General features: G+C 41.8%; 2 pseudogenes; both read left to right on the top strand.

Annotated features, from left to right (window-relative positions):
• Positions 1–750: 750 nt before the first annotated feature.
• On the top strand, positions 751–2,430 carry LOC100339945 (beclin-1-like; annotated as a pseudogene).
• Positions 2,431–16,771: 14,341 nt separating this feature from the next.
• The window catches only part of LOC100348047 (UPF0561 protein C2orf68 homolog pseudogene), a 48,349-nt pseudogene continuing 40,435 nt past the window's right edge, over positions 16,772–24,685 (top strand).

The following is a 24,685-nucleotide window of genomic DNA, read 5'->3' as shown; positions in this document are numbered from 1 at the left end:
CACAATTGCAATGCAGGGGAGAAAGTATAGTCTTTTCAATATGGTGCTGGCGCAATATGATAATTTCCAAAAGAAATTTCCACTAACAAAAATGTAAAAAATTCACGACATATCTAACTGCAGTATGAAAACTATAATTCTTGAAGGAAAAAAATCATAGAATAAAACTTTTGTGACTTTAAATTAGGCTTGGCCGGTGCCGCGGCTCAATAGGCTAATCTTCTGCCTTGCAGCGCCGGCACACCGGGTTCTAGTCCCGGTTGGGGTGCCAGATTCTGTCCCGGTTGCCCCTCTTCCAGGCCAGCTCTCTGCTGTAGCCCAGGAGTGCAGTGGAGGATGACCCAAGTGCTTGGGCCTTGCACCCCATGGGAGACCAGGAGAAGCACCTGACTCCTGGCTTCGGATCAGCGTGATGCGCTGGCCACAGCGCGCCAGCTGCAGCAGCCATTGGAGGGTAAACCAATGGCAAAAGGAAGACCTTTCTCTCTGTCTCTCTCACTGTCCACTCTCTCTGCCAAAAATAAAATAAAATTAGGCAAAGATTTCCTAGATATGTCAAAAAATAAAATGTATAATTGCATAAAGGGATAAATTATATTAATCAATATTTAAATGTTCTCTTCAGAGATAAAGTTTGGGCAATGGCGATTCAGGAGGCCTTGTTCTGGGCTGACCGGAGGCTACGGTCCTCCCCACAATTGACTGAATCTGAATGGCTGGCTCTAGGGCCCCAAGATGTGGATGGGGTCCAAGATGCCCACCAGCACCATTCAGGTGAGCTTCGTGTGCTAGCGCTGCAGCCAGCCCCTTAAGCTGGACACGAGCTTCAAGATCCTGGACCAGGTTGCCATCCAGGAACTCACAGCTCCATTACTTGCCACAGCCCAGGTCAAACCAGGAGATACCCAAGAGGAAGAAGCTAACTTAGGAGAGGAAGCATTTATTGAAACTCACCAGGATGGTGTCTAGCAGATTCATCCCCCCAGCCATTATGATGGCTACAGAAAGTGCCAAGAGCTTCACTCTGATGGGAAGGCAACCGATGGCGGCACCAAGGAGAACCTCAGCCCAAGACTGGAGGTCACTGGGGACCTTTTTGACATCATTTCAGGCCAGACAGGTGTGGATCACTCACTTTGTGTGGAATGCACAGATTCTCAGACCAGCTGGACACTCAGCTTCATGTCACTGACAGTGAGTGTCAGAACTAATGTTGTTTGGAGATCTTAGAGCAGATGAATGAGGATGACAGGGAACAGTTGCAGAAGGGGATAAGGGAGCTAGCCTTGGAGGAGGAAAGGCTAATCCAGGAACTGGAAGATGTGGAACAAACCACAAAATAGTGGCAGAAAATCTGGAGAAGGTCTAGGCTGAGGCTGAGAGACTGGATCAGGAGGAAGTTGAGTATCAGACAAAATACAATGAATGTAAATAATAACAGGGGGCAGTGCTGTGGCACAGAAGGTTAATGCTCTGGTCTGAAGCACAGGAATCCCATATGGGCACTGGGTTGAGACCTGGCTGCTCTACTTCTAATCTAGCTCTCTTCTAGGGCCTGGGAGGGCAGTAGAAGATGGCCCAAGTCCTTGGGCCCCTGCACCCACATGGGAGACCTGGAAGAAGTTCCTGGCTCCTGGCTTTGGATTGGCTCAGCTCTGGGTGTTGCAGCCAATTGGGGAGTAAACCAATGGATGGAAGACCTCTCTCTCTCTCTCTCTCTCTCTCTCTCTCTCCCTCTCCTTCTCTTTCTATGTAACTCTGACTTTCAAATAAATAAATATTTTAAAAAATGACAGCAGCTGGAGCTGGATAAAGAGCTGAAAAGTGTATAAAACCAGATGTCTTATGCCCAGATGCAGCTGGACAAGCTGAAGACCAATGTCTTCAACACGACCTTCCATATCTGGCACACTAGACTCTTCGGCACAATCCATAACTGCAAGCTGTGCTGCCTGTCCAGTGTTCCTGTGGAATGGAATGAGATTAATGCTGCTTTGGGCCAGATGGTATTGCTGCTTCATGCCCTGGACAATAAGATGGGTCTGAAATTTCAGAGGTATTGACTGGTACCCTATGGAAATTATTCATATCTGGATTCTCTGACAGACAAATCTAAGGAGCTGCCATTATACTGTTCTGGGGGGTTGTGGTTTTTCTGTGACAAAAAGTTTAACCATGCAATGGTGGCTTTCCTGAACTGCATGCAGGAGTTTAAAGAAGAGGTTGAAAAGGGCGAGACATATTTTTGTCTTCCGTACAGGAAGAATGTGGAGAAAGGCAAGACTGAAGACACAAGAGGCAGTGGTGGCTCCTATTCTATCAAAACCCAGTTCAATTCTGAGGAACAGTGGACAAAAGCTCTCAAGTTCATGCTGATGAATCTCAACTGGGGTCTTGCTTTGGGTATCCTTAAAATTTTATAGCAAATGACTTTTTCCTTAGGGATGCTGTCTCAAATTTGCTTCAAATTTTTTTTGCAGAAAGTTTAAATTTGGGTAATATTAAACAGCATATGTCTACAATACCAACAAAGACAAAAAGCCACAAAAGCCACTTTATTTTAAAGTATCATGACAGTCTCCAGAGCTACCACATGCCATGGACAGCCACTGACCCTTGCCAAAGTTTTAACTCTTATCCCTTGCCTGCCTTTTCCTCTTTCCCCTGAAAACAACTTAGTTGAACTGAGATCGACATGTTCTCACTGGACTTCAGCTCTCTCCACTTCCTGCACTTAAAATATGAAATAGAAACTTTTGTCTGCACTGAGAGAGATGTTTGAGGTACAGTTGGAATATATGAAGAACTCTTAGAGTGCAACACAAAAGGTACCTATAGCACAACCCCTAGTTCTGAAATAGTAAAGCATTTTAGAAATAGCTCATCACAGAAGATGGAAGAGAGGACTGTTGGGGCACAATGGGATGAATCACCTCCTATAATACTGGCATTCCATATGAACACCAATTTGAGTTCTGGCCACTCTTCTTCCAAACCAGCTCTGTTGGAGTACCTGGGAAAGCAACAGTGGATTCCCCACGTGCTTTGGCCCCTGGCACATATGTGGGAAACTACGTGGAGTTGCTGTCTCCAGACTTTGGCCTGGCCCAGCCCAGGCCTTGGGGCCATTTGGAGAGTGGACCAATGCATGGAAGACACTCTCTCTCCCTCTTTCTTTAAAATAAAACAAGGATTTAGAAAATAGAGAAAGGAAAGGATGATGTGAAGGAAGCAGAGATTGATGGAGATTCTATTTAATGCTTCATACCCAAAATGGCCACGAAATCTGGATCTAGGCCAGGACAAAATCAGGAGTCTGGAAAATCATCATGGTCTCCTACATGGGAGGCAGGTTCCTAAGTACTTGGGATATCTTCTGTGTACTTCCTAGGCACATGGACATGAAGCTGAATCAGAATCATTCTGATGAAAGATGCCAGTGTCACAAGTATTGGCTTGACATACTGCATTACAACAGCGGCCCCAAAATCTGCATATCTTAGAGGAAGGCCACTGAAAATCCTCCAAGGCTGTTTCACATGACTGGGACATGCATCATTGCCATCTGTAGGATTTTTGTGCTTTTTTCCAGTAACATAAATAACCCTGTTTCAAAAATATAATTAAATATTTACTATATGTTTAAGTTTACAGAAGTAGAAATTTTCTATTTTCATGTGAGTAAAACCACAAGTTCTTCCAAAAGAACTGATTTCTTTTCATAACTATCTTATTTCCCAGCTAATATTTTTAATCATTTTCTCAAAGTAAATATCTTCACACAAATGAGGTTATCTAGTATTGCACTTTATAACTGATGGTATTTTTTTAATTTCGTAATGTAAAACCTGTGCTGTAATCATGTATATTTTTCAGCATAGTAATACTTTTTTGTTTTTTAACTTTTATTTAATGAATATACATTTCCAAAGTACAGCTTATGGATTACAATGGCTTTCCCCCCACCCATAACTTCCCTCCCACCCACAACCCTCCCCTCTCCTGTTCCCTCTCCCCTTCCATTCACATCAAGATTCATTTTCAATTATCTTTATATATAGAAGATTAATTTAGCATATATTAAGTAAAGCTCTCAACAGTTCAGCATAGTAATACTTTTAAATATTTTTTAAACCTTAAATGATATAAAATAATTTTCCAGGTAAACATTAAATATACAAAATTCAAAGAATATTTAAAACTATTACATTTTATTCATTATCTGTGCCTTTAAAATTGATTTCTCCTATTCATAAAGCACATAGGCAATTTAATATATAGTAATATTCTATAAGTGAGATTAAATTTAAGAGCAACATGTAGGAACAGGAAAATACACTACTAATAATAAATAATTAACTTTACATCAAACTTTCTATCAAAGCAAAAGCAAAAAGACAGTGTTACCTTCATTATATGTAGGAATAAATAAACCAGGCTTGATTGTCATTGCTATTTTCAAGATTGTGTGTCATTAAAATCTATTTTGGAAGGTGTTACTCTGAGAGAAACCTTTGTATTGATGATAATAGACTTTTCAGGACATAATACAGAATTAAAAGTGTTGTGTTAAGTATTGTTCATGTGTTAAACCGTTGTTAATCCTCACAGTTCTGTGAGTAGGTAACATATTAGACATCCTGTACAGGAATTAACTAGGTACAAGAAAGCCAAGAGATTTGCCTAAACTCATACAGCCCACATGCAGCAGACTCCAAATTAAAATCCTGGAATTCTAGCCAGAAGACAGGTTTTTTTATTTTTAATTTTTATTTTTTTAACTTTTTTAATAAATATAAATTTCCAAAGTACAACTTTTGAATTATAGTGGCTTTCCCCCCCCATAAACTCCCTCCCACCCACAACCATCCCATCTCCCATTCCTTCTCTCATTCCATTCACATCAAGATTCTTTTTCAATTATATTTATATTCAGAAGATCAATTTAGTGTGTATTAAGTAAAGACTTCAACATTTTGCACCCACACAGAAACATAAAATATAGAGCACTGTTTGAGTACCAGTTACACTGTTAATTCACACAGTACAACACATTAAGGACAGAGATCCTACATAGGGAGTAAGTTCACAGTGACTACTCTTGTTGACTTAACAATTGACACTCTTATCAGTAATCACCCGAGGCTCTTTGTTGTGAGCTGCCAAGGCTATGGAAGCCTCTTGAGTTCACCAACTCCGATCTTATTTAGACATGGTCATAGTCAAAGTGGAAGTTCTCTCCTCCCTTCAGAGGAAAGTACCTCCTTCTTTGATGGCCCCTTCTTTCCACTGGGATCTCACTGACAGAGATCTTTCATTTAGGTCTTTTTTTTTTTTTTTGCCACCGTGTCCAGAAGACAGGTTTTAACACATACTGAAAGTAGATTTTACTTTTAGAGTTTTAAATAAGAAAAACTATATAGGGACAGGTATGAGAAAGAATAACATTAGTAGCATTTTGGACCTGTTAGGATTTAAATACACAATAGATAACCAAAGAGAGATCACAAGTAGGCAGTATGATATACCAATCTGAATGATGGAGGGTTCCTGCTCTGGAGAGACAAATTTGGAAATCATTAGTACATACAGGGTAGTAAAAGTCATTAGAAAGAATATCAAAGATTGACCTATAGAACAATTCTATGTTTCAAAAGAGGGAGATGAGAATAAACAAACCAAAGAAGAAGACTATGATGTATACACTAGAAAGCACTAGAAAACTAGATAAATGGAGGTAGTTTTAATGCTTATTTCAGAATGCTTATTATTGATTATGGCCAGCATTTGTCATTTTTTGATTTTGGATGATAGCCATTCTAACTGGGGTGAGGTGACACCTCATTGTGATTTTTATTTGCATTTCCCTGATGAGTATTGATCCTGAGTTTTTTTTTTTTTTCATCTTCTGGTAGCTATTTTTATTTCATCCTTTGAAAAATGTTTGTCATGTCATTTGTCCATTTTTAACTTGATTGTGTGTTTTGTTGTTAAATTCCTTGAGCTCCTTATATATTTTGGATATTAATCCTTTATTGAAGGCAAATATTTTTCCCATTCTGTTGATTACCTCTTCACTTTGTTAATTATTTCATTTTTTGTGCAGCAAATTCTTGCTTGATGTAATTACATTTGTCTATTTATATTTCCTTTATTACCTGTGCTTCTGGGATCTTACACAAGAATTCTTTGCCTAGACCAGTATCTCATAACCTTCCTTATATGTTTTTCTTTAGTAATGTGATGGTTTTGGGAATTAGGTTTATTTTTTTACATATTTTATTTTTTTAACTTTATTTAATAAAAATAAATTTCCAAAGTACAACTTTTTAAACTTTTATTCAATAAATATGAATTTCCAAAGTACAACTTTTGGATTATAACAGCTTTTTACCCCCATAACCTCCCTCCCCCCCACAACCATCCCATCTCCCATTCCCTCTCCCATCCCATTCACATCAAGATTCATTTTCAATTATCTTTATATACAGAGGATAAATTTAGTAAATACTAAGTAAAGATTCCAACAGTTTGCACCCACACAGAAACACAAACACTGTTTGAGTACTAGTTATACCATTAATTCCCATAGTACAACACATTGAGGACAGATATCCTACATGGGGAGTAAGTTCACAGTGTCTCCTGTTGTTGATTTAACAATTGGCACTCTTATTTATGACGTCAGTAATCACCCTAGGCTCTTGTCATGAACTGCCAAGGCAATGGAAGCCTCTTGAGTGCGCCAACTCTGATCTTATTTAGATGAGGCCATAGTTGAAGTGGAAGTTCTCTCCTCCCTTCAGACAAAGGTACCTCCTTCTTTGATGTCTCACTCTTTCCTCTGAGATCTCACACACAGAGGTCTTACATTTAGGTCTTTTTTTTTTTTTTTGCCACAGTGTCTTGAGTTTCCATGCCTAAAATACTCTCATGGGCTCTTCAGCCAGATCCAAATGCCTTAAGGGCTGATTCTCAGGCCAGAGTGCTGTTGAGAACATCTGCCATTCTATGAGTCTGCTGTGTATCCTGCTTCCCATGTTGGATTGTTCTCTGCTTTTTAACTCTATCAGTATTAGCAGACACTAGTCTTATTTATGTGATCCTTTTGACACTTAATACTATCAATATGATCAATTATGAACTGAAACTGATCATTTTGAGTAGTTAGATGTCATTGGAACATGCCACCTTGATGGGATTGAATTGGAAACTCTACATTTCTAACTCTACTATTAGGGGTAAGTCCAATTGAGCATGTGCCAAACTGTACATCTCCTCCCTCTCTTATTCCCACTCTTATATTTAATGGGGATCACTTTTCAGTTAAATTTCAACACCTAAGAATAATTGTGTGTGAATTAAATACTTCAACCAATGGTATTAAGTAGAACAAACAATAAAAATACTAGGAGGGATAAAGTATTAAGTTGTTCATCAACAGCCAGGGCAAGGGCTGATCAAGTCACCGTTTTTCATAGTGCCCATTTCACTTCAACAGGTTTCCTTTTAGGTGCTCAGTTAGTTGTCACCGATCAGGGAGAACATATAATATTTGTCCTTTGGGACTGGCTTATTTCACTCAGCATGATGTTTTCCAGATTCCTCCATCTTGTTGCAAATGACCAGATTTCATTGTTTTTACTGCTGTATAGTATTCTATAGAGTACATGTCCCATAATTTCTTTATCCAGTCTACTGTTGATGGGCATTTAGGTTGATTCTAGGTCTTAGCTATTGTGAATTGAGCTGCAATAAACATTAAGATGCAGACTGCTTTTTTGTTTCCCAATTTACTTTTGTTTGGGTAAATTCCAAGTAGTTGGATGGCTGAGTTGTATGGTAGATTATATTCAGGTTTCGGAGGAGTCTCCAAACTGACTTCCATAGCGGCTTTCCCAGTTTGCATTCCCTGCAACAATGGGTTAGTGGCCCTTTTTCCCCACATCCTCACCAGCATCTGTTGTTTGTAGATTTCCTTTTGTAAGCCATTCTAACCGGGGTGAGGTGAAACCTCATTGAGGTTTTGATTTGCATTTCCCTGATTGCTAATGATCCTGAACATTTTTTCATGTGTCTGTTGGCCATTTGGATTTCCTCTTTTGAAAATTGTATATTTAGGAATGACATTCATTCTAACTGTGGTGAGGTGAAGGATTTAATTAATTCCTTAGAAGTCCGATCTCCAAATATTGCCACACTTGAGATAAAGGCTTCAGCATGTGAATTTTGAGGTGGGTACAAAACTTCAATCCATAACATCCCATTTCCAGCTTTTCTGTTAAATTGTTTTTCACGTACTATGCATTTGCTCCAATAGTTTTCATAACCTCCAGTATTCTCAGTGTTCAACTACTGCTACTTCTTGTTTTCAATAAGTCTCTCAGAGGGGAAGAAACCTTTTCTTACAAGGTTAGCCATGGGTTGGCTCAAATTCAGACAGGCCTCCTAGTGGGATTTCCAGAGAAAAATCACTTTGGTTAAGAAAAGGCAGCCCTTTCTTAATGTTGCCTCCTCTAATGACTGCTCAGCTGCTCATTTTTCCTGTTAGTCTGGACTTGTTGATTTTCAATCTTCATATAAAAAGATTGGAAATAGAATTTTTAAATTTTGTAATATTTATAGATTTCTTAGTGAAAAATAATGGATAGGACTCAAGTCTAATCTTGAAACTCATTTAAATGTGGACTGTTCATAGGTTTATATAATATTTTTAGTGTGCTTACAATTTTACCAAATACCTCATATGATGTCAGGTCTGGAATTTCTCTCTTATGGTGAGCAGGGTTTGAACTTTGGAGGTTTGGGGTTTTGGATTTTTGCTTTAGGGAAGTTCAATCTTATTCTACTATGCAGAAAGGGGAAGGAAGATCTAAATACAAAATTATTCAGTTTCCCAAATCTCACTTTTACCAAAATTCATATAACATTTTTTAATTTATTTCATTTTTTATTTATTTGACAGAGTTAGACAGTGAGAGAGCTAGAGACAGAGAGAAAGGTCTTCCTTCCATTGGTTCACCCCCCAAATGGCCACTACAGCTGGAGCTATGCCAACCCGGAGCCAGGAGCCAGGTGTTTCTTCCTAGTCTCCCACGTAGGTGCAGGGCCCAAGCACTTGGGCCATCCTCCACTGACTTCTCGGGCCACAGCAGAGAGCTGGAGTGGAAGAGGAGCAACTGGGATGAGAACCTGGCAACTATATGGGATGCTGGTGCTGCAGGCAGAGGATTAACCAAGTGATCCATAGCGCCTGCCCCTCAGATGCCATTTTTAAGTACTCCTCAGGTTATGGCAAGTTTTTAAGTAATTTCCAAATTTCTATAGACATATATATATTGACAGCTTTTGACATATTTCATATTGCTTTTGTAGAGGAAAGCATTACTCAGATAATCATGTTGAGTAATTTCCAGTTATCCCTCACTTCCTCATTTTAAAAAAAAATCATTTTGTACTACATTTTTTTAACTTTTATTTAATGAATATAACTTTCCAAAGTAGAGAATATTGATTACAATGACTTCCCCCCCATAACGTCCCTCCAACCCGCAACCCTCCCCTTATCCACTCCCTCTCCCCTTCCATTCACGTCAAGATTCATTTTCGATTCTCTTTATATACAGAAGATCAGTTTAGCATACATTAAGTAAAGATTTCAACAGTTTGCTCCCACACAGAAACATAAAGTGAAAAATACTGTTTGAGTACTAGTTATAGCATTAAATCTCAATGTACAGCACACTAAGGACAAAGATCCTACATGAGGAGTAAGTGCACAGTGACTCCTGTTGTTGACTTAACAAATTGACACTCTTGTTTATGGCATCAGTAATCACCCTAGGCTCTTGTCATGAGCTGCCAAGGCTATGGAAGTCCCCTGGGTTCACTGACTCTGATAATTTTTAGACAAGGCCATGGTCAAAGTGGAAGTTCTCTCCTCCCTTCAGAGAAAGGTACCTCCTTCTTTGATGACCCGTTCTTTCCACTGGGATCTCACTCACGGAGATCTTTCATTTAGGTCCCCCCCCCCCGAGTGTCTTGGCTTTCCATGCCTGAAATACTCTCATGGGCATTTCAGCCGGATCCGCATGCCTTAAGGGCTGATTCTGAGGCCAGAGTGCTGTTAGGACATTTGCCATTCTATGGGTCTGCTGTGTATCTCACTTCCCATGTTGGACCATTCTCTCCCTTTTTGATTCTATCAGCTAGTATTTGCAGACACTATTCTTGTTTATGTGATCCCTTTGGTTCTTAGTCCTATCATTACGATCAATTGTGAACAGAAATTGATCAGTGGGACTAGTGAGATGGCATTGGTACATGCCACCTCAATGGGATTGAATTCGAATCCCCTGGTATGTTTCTAACTCTACTGTTTGAGGTAAGTCAGCTTGAGCATGTCCCGAATTGCACATCTCTTCCCTCTCTTATTCCCACTCTTATATTTAACAGTGATCACTTTTCAGTTAAGTTTCAGCACTTAAGAAGAATTGTGTATTGATTACAGTATTCAACCAAAAGTATTAAGTAGAACAAACAAAAAAATACTAAGAGGGATAACATATTAAGCGGCTCATCAACAGTCAGGGTGAGGGCTGATCAAGTCAGTTAAAATTTAAACTCCTAAGAATAATTGTGTGTTAATTACAGAGTTCAACCAATGGTACTAGAACAAAAAAATACTAAAATGGATAAAGTATTACAAATACATCAACCTTCAGGACAAGAGCTGATCAAGTCACTGTTTCTCACAGTGTCCATTTCACTTCAACAAGTTTCCCCTTTGGTGCTCAGTTAGTTGTCGCCAATCAGGGAGAACATATGATATTTGTCCCTTTGGGACTGGCTTAATTCACTCAGCATGATGTTTTCCAAATTCCTCCATCTTGTTGCAAATGACTGGGTTTCGTTGTTTTTGACTGCTGTATAGTATTCTATAGAGTACATGTCCCATAATTTCTTTATCCAGTCTACTGTTGATGGGCATTTGGGTTGGTTCCAGGTCTTAGCTATTGTGAATTGAGCTGCAATAAACATTAATGTGCAGACTGCTTTTTTGTTTGCCAATTTAATTTCCTTTGGGTAAATTCCAAGGAGTGGGATGGCTGGGTTGAATGGTAGGGTTATCTTCAGGTTTCGGAGGAATCTCCAAACTGACTTCCATAGTGGCTTTACCAGTTTGCATTCCCACCAACAGTGGGTTAGTGTCCCTTTTTCCCCACATCCTCTCCAGCATCTATTGTTGGTAGATTTCTGAATGTGAGCCATTCTAACTGGGGTGAGGTGAAACCTCATTGTGGTTTTGATTTGCATTTCCCTGATGGCTAGTGATCTTGAACATTTTTTCATGTGTCTGTTGGCCATTTGGATTTCCTCTTTTGAAAAATGTCTATTGAGGTGCTTGGACCATCTCTTAAGTGGGTTGTTTGTTTTGATGTTGTGGAGTTTCTTGATTTCTTTGTAGATTCTGGTTATCAACCCTCTATCAGTTGCATAGTTTGCAAATATAGTTTCCCATTCTGTCGGTTGTCTCTTCACTCTCCTGACTGTTTCTTTTGTAGTACAGAAACTTCTCAATTTGATGCAATCCCAAATGTTAATTTTTCCTTTGACTGCCTGTGCTTCTGGGGTGTTTTCCAAGAAGTCATTATCGGCACCTATATCTTGCAGGGTTTTTCCAATGCTCTCTAATATTTGATGGTGTCAGGTCATAGATTTAAGTCTTTAATCCATGTTGAGTAGATTTTTGTGTAAGGTGAAAGGTAGGGGTCTTGCTTCATGATTCTGCACGTGGAAATCCAATTTTCCCAGCACCATTTATTGAATAGACTGTCCTTACTCCAGGGATAGGTTTTGGATCCTTGATCAAATATAAGTTGGCTGTAGATGTTTGGGTTCATTTCTGGTGTTTCAATTCTCTTCCATTGGTCTATCCATCTGTTTCTGTACCAGTACCATGCTGTTTTGATTACAACTGCCCTGTAGTATGTCCTGAAATCTGGTATTGTGATGCCTCCAGCTTTGTTTTTGTTGTACAAGATTGCTTTAGCTATTCGAGGTCTCCTGTGTCTACATATAAATTTCAGCATCATTTTTTCTAGATCTGAGAAGAATGTCTTTGGTATCTTGATTGGTATTGCATTGAATCTATAAATTGCTTTTGGGAGAATGGACATTTTGATGATGTTGATTCTTCCAATCCATGAGCATGGAAGATTTTTCCATTTCTTGGTATCCTCTTCTATTTCTTTCTTTAAGGTTTTGTAATTTTCATCATAGAGATCTTTAACGTCCTTGGTTAAGTTTATTCCAAGGTATTTGATTGTTTTTGTAGCTATTGTGAATGGGATTGATCATAGAAGTTCTTTCTCAGCCATGGCATTGCCTGTGTATACAAATGCTGTTGATTTTTGTGCATTGATTTTATACCCTGCTACTTTGCCGAACTCTTCTATGAGTTCCAATAGTCTCTTAGTAGAGTTCTTTGGGTCCCCTAAAGAAAGAATCATATCATCTGCAAAGAGGGATAGTTTGAGTTCTTCCTTCCCAATTTGTATCCCTTTAATTTCTTTTTCTTGCCTAATAGCTCTGGCTAGAACCTCCAGAACTATATTGAATAGCAGTGGTGAGAGTGGGCATCCCTGTCTGGTACCAGATCTCAGTGGAAATGCTTCCAACTTTTCCCCATTCAATAGGATGTTGGCCGTGGGTTTTTCATAGATTGCTTTGATTGTATTGAGGAATGTTCCTTCCAAACCCAGTTTGCTTAGACTTTTCATCATGAACGGGTGTTGAATTTTATCAAATTCTTTCTTGGCATCTATTGAGATAATCATATGGTTGTTCTTCTGCAGTCTGTTAATGTGGTGTATCACATTGATTGTCTTGCGCACATTAAACCATCCCTGCATACCAGGGATAAATCCCACTTGGTCTAGGTGGATGATCTTTCTGATGTGTTGTTGCATTCTATTGGCCAGAATTTTATTCAGGATTTTTGCATCTATGTTCATCAGGGATATTGGTCTGTAATTCTCTTTCAATGCTGCATCTTTTTCCGGTTTAGGAATTAAGGTGATGCTGGCTTCATAGAAAGAATTTGGGAGGATTCCCTCTTTTTCGATTGTTTGGATTGGTTGAGAAGAATTGGAGTCAGTTCTTCTTTAAATGTCTGGTAGAATTCAGCAGTGAATCCACCTGGTCCTGGGCTTTTCTTTGTTGGGAGGGCCTTTATTACTGTTTCAATTTCTGTCTCAGTTATGGGTCTGTTTAGGTTTTCGATGTCTTCCTGGTTCAATTTAGGTAGGTTGCATGTGTCCAGGAATCTATCCATTTCTGATAGGTTTCCCTGTTTGCTGGCATACAAGTCCTTGTAATAATTTCTGATGATTCTTTTTATTTGTGGTGTCTGTTGTTACGTTTCCTGTTTCATCTCTGATTTTATTGATTTGGGTCTTTTCTCTTCTTTTTTTAGTTAGTTGGTCCAATGGGGTGTCAATTTTGTTTATTTTTTCAAAAAACCAGCTCCTCATTTGGCTGATTTTTTGTAATGTTTTTTTTTTCTTTTGATTCAATCCTCTTGATTTCTTCTCTGATTTTAATTATTTCTCTTCTCCTACTAGATTTGGGTCTGGTTTGCTGTAGGTTTTCTAGATCCTTGAGGTGAACTGAAAGCTCATCTATTTGGTGCCTTTCCAGTTTCTTGATGTAGGCACCTATTGATATAATCTTTCCTCTTAACACTGCTTTTGCTGCGTCCCATAAGTTTTGGTATGTTGTGCTGTTATCCTCATTTACTTCCAGAAAATTTTTGATTTCTCTTTTAATTTCTTCTATGACCCATTGTTCATTCAGGAGCATGTTGTTCAATCTCCATGTGTTTGCGTATGCTCTAGGGATTCCTGAGTTGCTAATTTCCAACTTCATTCCTTTATAATCTGAGAAGCTGCATGGTATGATTCTAATTCTTTTGAATTTGCTGAGACTTGCTTTATGGCCTAGTATGTGGTCAATCCTAGAGAAGGTTCCATGTACTGCTGAGAAGAATGTAAAATCTTTAGCTGTAGGATTGAAAGTTCTGTAGATATCTGTTAGATCCATTTGGGCTATAGTGTCGTTTAAATCTACTGTATCCTTGTTGATCTTCTGTCCTGTTGATCTGTCTATTTCTGAGAGTGGAGTATTGAAGTCCCCCAGTACTATTGTATTGGGGTCTAAGTCTCCCTTTAAGTCCCTTAACAAATCTTTTAGATAAACCGGTGCCATGTAGTTAGGTGCATATACATTGATAATTGTTATATCTTCTTGTTGTATTGATCCCTTAATCATGATATAGTGTCCCTCTTTGTCTCAACAGTTTTTGTGGTAAAGTTTATGTTGTCCGATATTAAGATGGCTATGCCTGCTCTTTTTTCATTTCTGTTGGCATGGTATATCTTTTTCCAGCCTTTCACTTTCAGTCTGTATGGATCTTTGTTGGAAAGATGTGTTTCTTGTAAGCAGCCAATAGATGGGTTTTGTTCCTTAACCCAATCAGCCAATCTGTGTCTTTTAACTGGACAGTTCAGGCCATTTACGTTCAATGTGACTAATGAAAAGTGGTAACTTTGCCCTGCCATTTGCCAAAGATAAGTTCTAATATATGCTTTGAATTCCCTGTGATCTTTTGCTGTGAGGTTTCCTTCCTTTATCTTCTTTCATATTGATGACCGTGTTTCTGTGTTTCTGTGTGTAACACATCTTTAAGCATCTTTTGCAGGGCTGGACGAGTGGTGACAAATTCTTTCAATTTCTGTTTGCTATGAAAAGTCTTTATTTCACCTTCATTCACAAATGATAGCTTAGCAGGATATAATATTCTGGGCTGGCAGTTTTTCTCTCTTAGTACCTGGGCTATATCTCACCATTCCCTCCTACCTTGTAGAGTTTCTGATGAGAAGTCAGCTGTGATTCTGATTGGAGATCCTCTGAGAGTAATCTGACGTTTCTCTCTTGCACATTTTAGGATCCTTTTCTTTATGTTTCACTGTGGAGAGTTTAATTACAACGTGTCGTGGTGAGGATCTCTTTTGGTCGTGTTTATTAGGGGTTCTGTGAGCTTCCTGTACTAGGATTTCTCTGTCCTTCTCCAAACCTGGGAAATTTTCTGCTAATATCTCACTAAAAAGGCCTTCTAATCCTTTCTCCCTCTCCATGCCTTCAGGAACTCCTAGAACCCGAATGTTGGTTTTTTTAATAGTATCCTGAAGATTCCCGACAATATGTTTTAGATTCCTAACGGGGCAGAATCCAGTGCCCCAACCGGGACTAGAACCCAGTGTGCCGGTGCCACAGGTGGAGGATTAGCCTAGTGAGCCGTGGCGCCGGCCCTTATCTTTCTCTTAATGGTTCTCAAATTTGTTGGCATGTGCTTTTCACAATCTATAATGGGCAGTGATGTTTCTGTGTTATCATATGCATTGTCGCATTTTCATGTCTGCTATTGACTTGAGTCTTCTCTGTTTTTATTGTCTACCTAAAAATTTGTTCAAGTGTATTTTTTTAGAGATTTATTTTATTTATTTGAAAGAGTTACAGAGAGACAGAGGCAGAGAGAGGTCTTCTATCTGCTGGTTCACTCCCCAGTTGGCCATAATGGCTGAAGCAGCACTGATCCAAAGCAGGAGCCTCTTCCAGGTCTCCCACGTGGGTGCAGGGGCCCAAGGATTTGGGCCATCTTCCACTGCCTTCCCAGGCCATAGCAGAGAGCTGGGTTGGAAGTGGAACGGCTAGGACTTGAACCTGCACCCTTACGGGATGCCTGCAATGCAGACTGGGGCTTTAACCTGCTGTGCCACAGCACCAGCCCCCACAACAGTATTTTTTCCTTTATACTATCTGAACTCTTAGTGTAGAGTTACCCTTAGGAATATAAAGTGAACTGAAAATAGATTTTTGTAAAAATTAATGGAAATAGGAGAGGGAGGAGGAAGAAGGGTTGGAACGTGGGTGGGAGGGAGGGAAGGATGGGGAATATCACTATGTTCCTAGATCTGTATATAGAAAATACATGAAACTTGTATACCTTAAATAAAATTTAGCCTCCGAAGCGGTCAGCTGCTTCAAAATGAAGCTGAATATCTCCTTCCCAGCCACTGGCTGCCAGAAACTCATCGAAGTGTACAATGAACGTAAACTTCGTACTTTCTATGAGAAGTGTATGGCTACAGAAGTTGCTGCTGACGCTCTGGGTGAAGAATGGAAGGGTTATGTGGTCTGGATCAGTGGTGGGAATGACAAACAAGTTTTTCCCATGAAGCAAGGTGTCTTGACCCATGGGCGGTCCACCTTCTGCTGAGTAAGGGGCATTCCTGTTACTGACCAAGGAGAACTGGAGAAAGAAAGCTCAAATCAGTTCGGGGCTTCATTGTTGATGCCAATTTGAGTGTTCTCAACTTGGTCATTGTAAAAAAAATAAAATAAAAAGAGAGAGAGAAAGATATTCCTGGATTGACTAATACAACGGTGCCTCGTTGCCTGGGTCCTAAAAGAGCCAGCAGAATTTGTAAACTTTTCAGTTTCTCTAAAGATGATGATGTATGCCCGTATGTTGTAAGAAAAGCCCTTAAACAAAGAAGCTAAGAAACCTAGGACCAAAGCACCCAAGATTCAGTGTCTCGTTACTCCACGTGTCCTGCAACACAGACGCCAGTGAATTGCTCTGAAGAAACAGTGTACTAAGAAGAACTAGGAGGAGGCTGGAGAATATGCTAAACTCTTGGCCAAGAGAATGGAGGAGGCCAAAGAAAAACGCCAGGAACAGATTGTCGGGAGATGTGGGCTGTCTTCTCTGAGAGCGTCTACTGCTAAATCTGAGTTCAGTCAAAACTAAGGTTTAATAACAACAGATAAATAAGATTGTGTTTCAGATCTCAAAATAAAATTTAAAAATACAAATTTTGTTCACCTTTTCAAAAAACCTAATCCACTCATCTTTTTAAAAATTTATTTCATGTTTCAGTTCTGATATTATTTCTGTCTTCTAACTCTGGGATTTTCTTGCTTTTTGCGGTCCTTGAGGTGCATTGTTGTGTTTGTTGCATTTCCATTTCTTAGGCCATCCTCTGCTGCTTTCCCAGGTGCATCAGCAGGGAGCTGGATCAAAAGTGCAGCAGCTGGGATTTGAACTGGCACCCATATGGGATGCCGGTGCTGCAGACAGAGGCTTAACTTGCTACACCGTGGTACTGGCCCCTCAAATCAGTTTTTCAAAGTTCATTCTGATGTGCCCTGACCTCCACTGCTGCCTGGAGGCGCTCACAGCCTGAGCCCTGAGGGGCCGTGTGGTGTCCTGGCCAGCCTCGAGCACCCTTGGTATGGCTTTGGCTCACAGCTAGTTAAATGCCCTTGAACTTGTCCCCCATGTACACAAAAATTATCTAGGGGCTGGTGTTTGTGATGTAGCATGTAATGCTGCTGCCTGTGATGCCAGCATCCCATATGGCACCAGTTCAAGTCCTGGCTGCTCCACTTCCAGTCCAGCTCCCTGCTAATGCACCTGGGAAATTAGTGGAGGATGGCACAAGTGTTTGGGCCCCTGCACCAATGTGAGATCTGGAAGAAGCTCCTGGCTCCTGGCTCTTGACTTTGGCTGGGGCCAGCTTCAGCCGTGAGGCCATTTGGGTAGTGAACCAGTGGACAGAAGATCTGCCTCTCTTCCCCTCTCTCCCTGTAACTCTGCCTTTCAAATAAATAAAGTAAATCTCTAAAAGATTATCAAAAATATGTTGATACTGAGATCACATACAGCATCCTAAATATATAGCCCCTTAGTTGAGTCAATGCCACCTACAATAGCATACACAAATTCTGCTCCTGTGTGTCCTGGTCCGATACTGCTTTTCTTGTTATTGATAACATAGTCATGCCTTGTGTACACAAACTTGCCTGTGTATAATTAATTTTATGTAATTCCCTCTTAAGTGTTGTAGGAGTAAAAGGTGGATTCCTGGGGCAGCAATAAGTCACCTCCTGGTGTCCACATCCCACATAGGATTTTCTGGGTTTACATCTGGTCCAGTCCTGATTCCAGCTTCCTCCTGATGTGCACTGTGGGAGACAGCAAGTCTCACAAGGGCCCAAAACACAGCCCACAGTTCTTTGTGGGCTCCTGTGTTGGAGTGTGGGTGGGTGTGGATGATACGGGACTTTGCTTGTCATGGAATGGGAGCTGGAAACACAGCTGCTTAGAAGCTGACAACCAAGGCACAGAGATGAGTCTGAATCCCATTGTTTCAAGCATGTGGAGGCAAAACCCCCAAGTTACTTCTGGGAATCTGTGCCACCACTGGGAGAAGTACTAGGCTAAGACTGTCGGGGGGTGTGTTTGGGCATTCGTAATTTGCCGGAGGATACAGACATGCATGCAGTTTACAATAGACCCTTTCCGGGCCATATTCAGGAGTGGGAGAGGTTAGTGATTTCCCACAGATGAGAGTGTGAGTTTTCTACGTGAGTGCAGATTTGTGTTAGCCAATATAGTATATCTTCTCCTAGACAAGCCCTTGTTCACCCCTCATACACACTGCTCTGCACAAAGGTGCCTTGCCCAAGAACTCCTCTTCACTATTCCTCCCTGTGAGAAGTAAACACTTGGTTCATTTTCAAAGTAAGAATGGTAGATTCCATGCACCTGAGTTTTTAGGGACCCAGGAAGGTTGTGGCCAAACAACTGAAGCAAATGCCAGGAAGATTGTCACGCTGTTGTTACTCAGCCAATGAGGAACTGGGGGAGGGATCTGCTTGCTAGGAAATAAATAGCTTGCTGGAACCTTCTCCTGGAGTGCTGGCACAAGGTGTTGCAAGATCGGAAGTTGGGTCTCGCTCTTGTTGCACTCACTGAGTCGAGTCCATCACTTGAGCGGATGGGTGAGGCTGTTTCTCACACAGACCAAGCTTTAGGAATCATCTGTCAGCCAATGGAGAGCCACCCGTGGTGAGTGTGTGTGTTCTGCAAGAGGCAAACATGCATGGCCTTGCCTTCATTACTTGGCTGTGGTTTCCTGGGCTGTCCTGGGCTTCAAAGACCCCCAGGGATGAAAGAAGGCAGGGACCGCAGTTTCCTTGCTGTGGGAACTGAGGCGATGCCTGTGAAAGCACATTTTGTGCACATGCGAGGGTTGTTAGGAAATGGCTGTACATCTCTGCTAGCTGCTTCCTGAGTTCAGGAAGCTTGGCCCTGGTTGCAGTGCTGGTCACGATGGGGTGAGGGTGAGGGTGAGGGACTGAGCTAGAGCTCGGGGCTCCGCTTCAGGGGGCTGTGCTCAGTCTGAAGTTTTACTCTTTCTGCTGATGCTTTTTTTTTAATTAAAGATTTATTATGTATTTGAGTTACACAGAGAAGGAAAGGCAGAGAGAGGCAGAGAGAGAGAGGCAGGCAGAGGCAGAGACAGATGTCAGTCTTCCATCCGCTGGTTCACTCCCCAGTTGGCCACAATGGCCAGAACTGTGCTGATCTGAAGCCAGGAGTCGGGAGCTTCTTCTGAGTCTCCCACGCAGGTATAGGGGCCCAAGGACTTGGGTCAGCTTCTACTGCTTTCCCAGGCCTTAGCAGAGAGCTGGATCGGAAGTGGAGCAGCCAGGTCTTCAACTGGCACCCATATGGGATGCCGGCACTGCAGGCGGCGGCTTTACCTGCTATGCCACAGTGCTGTTCATCCTTATGACATTGTTGTGTTTTTTCTTTTTTTGAAGATTTATTTATTTGAAAGAGTTTTACACACACACACACACACACACACACACAGGTCTTCCATCTGCAATTGGCTGCAACGGCTGGAGCTCTGCCGATCCTGAAGCCAGGAGCTTCCTCCAGGACCTGGGCCATCTTCCTCTGCTTTCCCAGGCCATAGCTGGATCAGAAGTGGAGCAGCTGGGTCTTGAACCAGTGCCCATAGGGATGCTGGCCCTTCAGGCCAGGGCATTAAGCCGCTGCAGTACAGCGCCAGCCCCTGTCTTGTCTTCTGATTCCTGGTGTTTCCAAACTCTCCATCTTCTTGTCCTCCAGTGAGCCCCTCCCCTAGCCTGCCTTTTTCACCCCTTCTCCCCTCCAGCCCTTCCTCCTCCTGTCTGCCTATGGGTATCAACTGTTATGGCTGTGAATGCTAAAGTCCTGCCTTACTCCTGGTGTTTTATTTCATGTTTGATCCTAGTATGAAAGGTGATTTTATGTAATGACTGGAGGGGGCCACCAAGTGCCCACACATTTGGCCAGGCATAAATTTGATGTTTCTGTGTGGGTACTTCTGGCTAGGTTTAACATCTATAGACTTTGTCAAGGAAATTGCCCTTCCTGGTGAGGTTTAGTAGAGCAGAAGGGCTACTCAGTCCGTGAGCAGGAGCGGAACCTCCTACCTTAATGCCTTAGATAATTGACCAATACTCTGATAGTGTCCTAGAATTGAATGAATGGCTCTCCTGGGTCTCCAGATGGGGACATGGGCATCTTGGTCCCTGGGATCCTCCCCAAATGACTCAGGAGCGTCAGTAGCTGTATAATGCATCTTTCTTTGCCAATACAGGCAAATGCCAGATACATAGAGGGATGAATGGATGGTTACATAGATCAACAGATGCATACATGGAGATTTCTGCATTCTGTTGTGTCTACTTACATTGGCATTTCTGGTTAATTTCCACAGAAATCTTGAGGATCTGAATTATGCTAAGGTGTCAGGCAGTGTGGTTTTGTAAAGATGAAAGAAACGGAAGTGTACCCTGAACGCACAAGCTTGGTGGGTAGATAAAGCAAACTCACCTAAGAAGACAAAGAACAAATCAAAGTAGAGCACAGGGAGATGCTTTGTCTCGCAGAACAGGAGCACAGTTGAAATTTGTGCCTGTGTAATCCGCAATGAGGCCAATTGTGGTCAGAATAAAATTAACTCACCTGTTTTGGGGATCAGTAGGAGCAGTAAGACACCTTGGTTTTTCCTTAAATGAGCTGATTCCTCCACGTTGGATGTCCATCAGCCACACCTGGGTAGACCCCTGAGCTGTGATGACCCGAAGATCTCAACACGTTTCAGCCTTGCCTGAGCCTGTGGGTCTGGCCAGGCATTAGATTCCCTCCTTGCAAAATGCCCTGCACAGTGCTGAAATAGTTTGTCCAAGCTCTCTGTCTGATGGCTGAACTGCTAGTGGTGGTGATGTACTAGTCTGTTCTCATCCCAGATTAGATCCATGGTCACAGCTTCAGTGAGATACTCTTGGAATCGAGGAGCTAAATTTTTCATGCTCCCCTGGGACCTGTCTAACCAAATCTAGTTGCAAATGATACAGTAGCTTCTCTGGGGAAGGAAGATTGTTTCTTTGGTTTCTAGGAATAATCTGTTACACCTAGAAGAAGAGTATTCCTGGGTGGAATCCAAAACTCCCCAGCCAGCTATCTGAGTGGCACACAGGGAGGTGTATACAATGTACCATAGTGATTCCTTTTTTTATGATTTATTTTATTTATTTGAAATAGGTAGAGACAGAGAGGTCTTCATCTGCTGTCTCACCCCCCGACCCCCCAGATGGCCACAATGGCCAGAGCTGTGCCGATCTGAAGCCAGAAACCAGGAGCTTCCTTTGGGTCTCCCATGTGGGCAAAAGGGCCAAGGACCTGGGCCATCTTCTATTGCCTTCCCGGGCCATAGCAGAGAGCTGGATCAGAAGAGGAGCAGCTGGGACTTGAACCATATGGGATGCTGAAACTTCAGGCCAGGTTTTTTTTTTTTTTTTTTTTGAGTTAAAGAGAAAGGTCTTCCTCCCATTGGTTCACCCCCCAAATGGCTGCTATAGCTGGAACTATGCCGATCTGAAGCCAGGAGCCAGGTGCTTCCTCCTGGTCTCCCATGTGGGTGCAGGGGCCCAAGCACTTGGGCCATCCTCCACTGCCTTCCTGGGCCACAGCAGAGCTGGATTGGAAGAGGAGCAACCGGGACTAGAACCGGTGCCCATATGGGATGCCAACGCTGCAGGCGGAGGATTAACCAAGTGAGCCATGGCGCTGGCCCCAGGCCAAGGCTTTAAACCCACTGTGACACAGTGCCGGCCTCACCATAGTGATTCTTTAATATGTAGAAATGACTTTTTTTCTTAGGGATGTACTGTTTAAAAGTCTTCCTGTAATCCTTGCTGGTATATAGGAGAATCAACAATAGCCTTTGGGCATTGTTGTAAAATGGACCTCATGGTGTTTAATTTTTCACATTATGCTTGGGATTATCTCAAAGACCACTGGCACTGAAGTCAGTGTTCACGTAGCCAATGGATGAATATAATCCAATTTAGCATGTTTTAGCTGTCTCCACATTAGTTATTCTGCATCTGGCATCTGTTAAATACTAATCAATCAATGCTATTGATGTAAAGATCTTCAACCACTGGTGTTTACTGAACACTTTACTCCAGGTTCTCTACCCCTTGTTGCTAAAGAGAGCCCCTCTCTGCTTTCCCCTTGTTCCTCAGGAGGGCCTGGTCCTATTCTGATCTGGTTGGGGCCTCTCCCTCTCATATCTTCATGGCACCATGCTGGGAGGCACTTCCTGAATGAAGCATCTGGTGCAGTATTTACCCTCTTAGTCCTGTGTCTTCATGATCTGCCCTCAAGGCCTCAACCTCACCACATTTGGCAGGCTAGCTTTGTGGTAAAGTGTCTGGAATTAGGTTTGTGAAGGGGAGTGGGGAGAGGAGCATAGGTTCTTAGTCGTATGTCCCAGAATCCAAGCAAGACACTAAATGGCAGTATCCTTAGATATCTTTAAATGGCGCCTGTTTTAGAAAGAAAAAGCCTATCATGGTTTGAGGGTTCTTGTTTCCCACTTAAGTGCAGTGTAAGAACTTTTGCTCTCAGGTTGTAGAATTGCCAGGCTCTTAGAGTGTTGAAAATCAAGGTTTCTTTAGTTGTGTCTCACTGATCCCCTTTCCTCAGCCAGAAGCTTCCAAGAAAGGATGGACACCTTCAAAACCGTCCTCTTGTGACCATCCTCTCACCTAGGTGGGGGAGAGGAGGATGATGGTGAACCTTGTTTTCACAGTGGTGTTAACTTTACTGTTTCCTCTCTACTCTGAGGAATGCTTTCAGTACAACAACTCCATTTCCCAAAGTTATCCTGGTCTTCAGTATTTGAAAGGCACAGTTACAGAGAGGCAGAGGAAGAGAGAGAGGTCTTCCCACCGCTGGTTCACCCCTCAAATGAAAGCAATGGCTAGAGCTGGGCCAATCCAAAGCCAGGAGCTTCTTCTGGATTTTCCATGTGGGTGCAGGGTCCCAAGTACTTGGGCCATCTTCTACTGCTTTCCACAGCAGAGATCTGGATCCGAAGGGGAACATCCAGGACTTGAACCAGTGCCTGTGTGAGATGCCAGCACTGTAGGAGGTGACTTTAACTGCTGTGCTATAGCACCAGCTCCATAATATTTACAGAAATACTAATATACATTGACATTTTCTTATTTATTTTGGAATCATACTTTTTGTCTTTTAAAATTTAAGCTCCTATCTATAAGGGAGCAAATGTAGTATTTATCGTTCTATGTCTAGCTTATTCACTCTTATTATCTCTTTGCAGCCAAGTCTTCTGGCAACAAAGTAGAGATTTTCAAATAAGTTCTGAGCAGACAATGTTATCCAGTAGAAGAAGTTAACAAAGGTAATGCTGCAGTCTACAGCTAAGATTGGCCCTTCTGAGGCGATTGATACATTCCATTTTATGAATATCAAAAATCTTATCAAAATGAAAAATACTTTAAAATTTAATTCTAAATGCTTTTTAAAATACATTGATACTTTGAGTGTCTACCAGATGCCAGCTGCTACAAGAAGAACTACAGAAAAGGTATACCCAAAGGAGGGGCATAATTTCTGTCCCTAAATTCTGCTACCAAATCTGCAATCTGGACATGATCCAGAAGCAACAGAAATTGTTTGTAAATTTATATTTATTAAATAAAAAAAGAAAAAGTACAACTTTTGCATTGTTGTGGCTTTTTCCCCCATAACCTCCCTCCCACTTGCAACCATCCCATCTCCCACTCCCTCTCCCATCCCATTCTTTGAGATTCATTTTCAATTATCTTTATATGAAGATGATCAACTTAGTATATACTAAGTAAAGATTTCAACAGACTGCACCCACACAGCCACACAAAATAGAGTATTGGTCGACTAGTAGTTTTACCGTTAATTCTCATAGTACAACATATTAAGGACAGAGATCCTACATGGGGAGCAGGTGCACAGTGACTCCCGTTATTGATTTTTTTTTTTTTTTGACAGGCAGAGTGGACAGTGAGAGAGAGAGACAGAGAGAAAGGTCTTCCTTTGCTGTTGGTTCACCCTCCAATGGCCGCCGCGGCTGGCGCGCTGCGGCCGGTGCACCGCGCTGATCTGAAGGCGGGAGCCAGGAGCCAGGTGCTTTTCCTGGTCTCCCATGGGGTGCAGGGCCCAAGCACCTGGGCCATCCTCCACTGCACTCCCTGGCCACAGCAGAGGGCTGGCCTGGAAGAGGGGCAACCAGGACAGAATCCGGCGCCCCGACCGGGACTAGAACCCAGTGTGCCGGCGCCGCTAGGCGGAGGATTAGCCTAGTGAGCTGCGGCGCCAGCCCCCGTTATTGATTTAACAATTGACACTCTTATTTATGATGTCAATAATCAC

Source organism: Oryctolagus cuniculus, chromosome 12 (genome assembly GCF_051225735.1).
Source record: "Oryctolagus cuniculus isolate XC-2025 breed Fujian yellow rabbit chromosome 12, ASM5122573v1, whole genome shotgun sequence".
Taxonomy (NCBI): domain Eukaryota; kingdom Metazoa; phylum Chordata; class Mammalia; order Lagomorpha; family Leporidae; genus Oryctolagus; species Oryctolagus cuniculus.
Note: the sequence above shows the minus strand (reverse complement) of the source record. Positions and strands in the feature narration are given on the sequence as shown.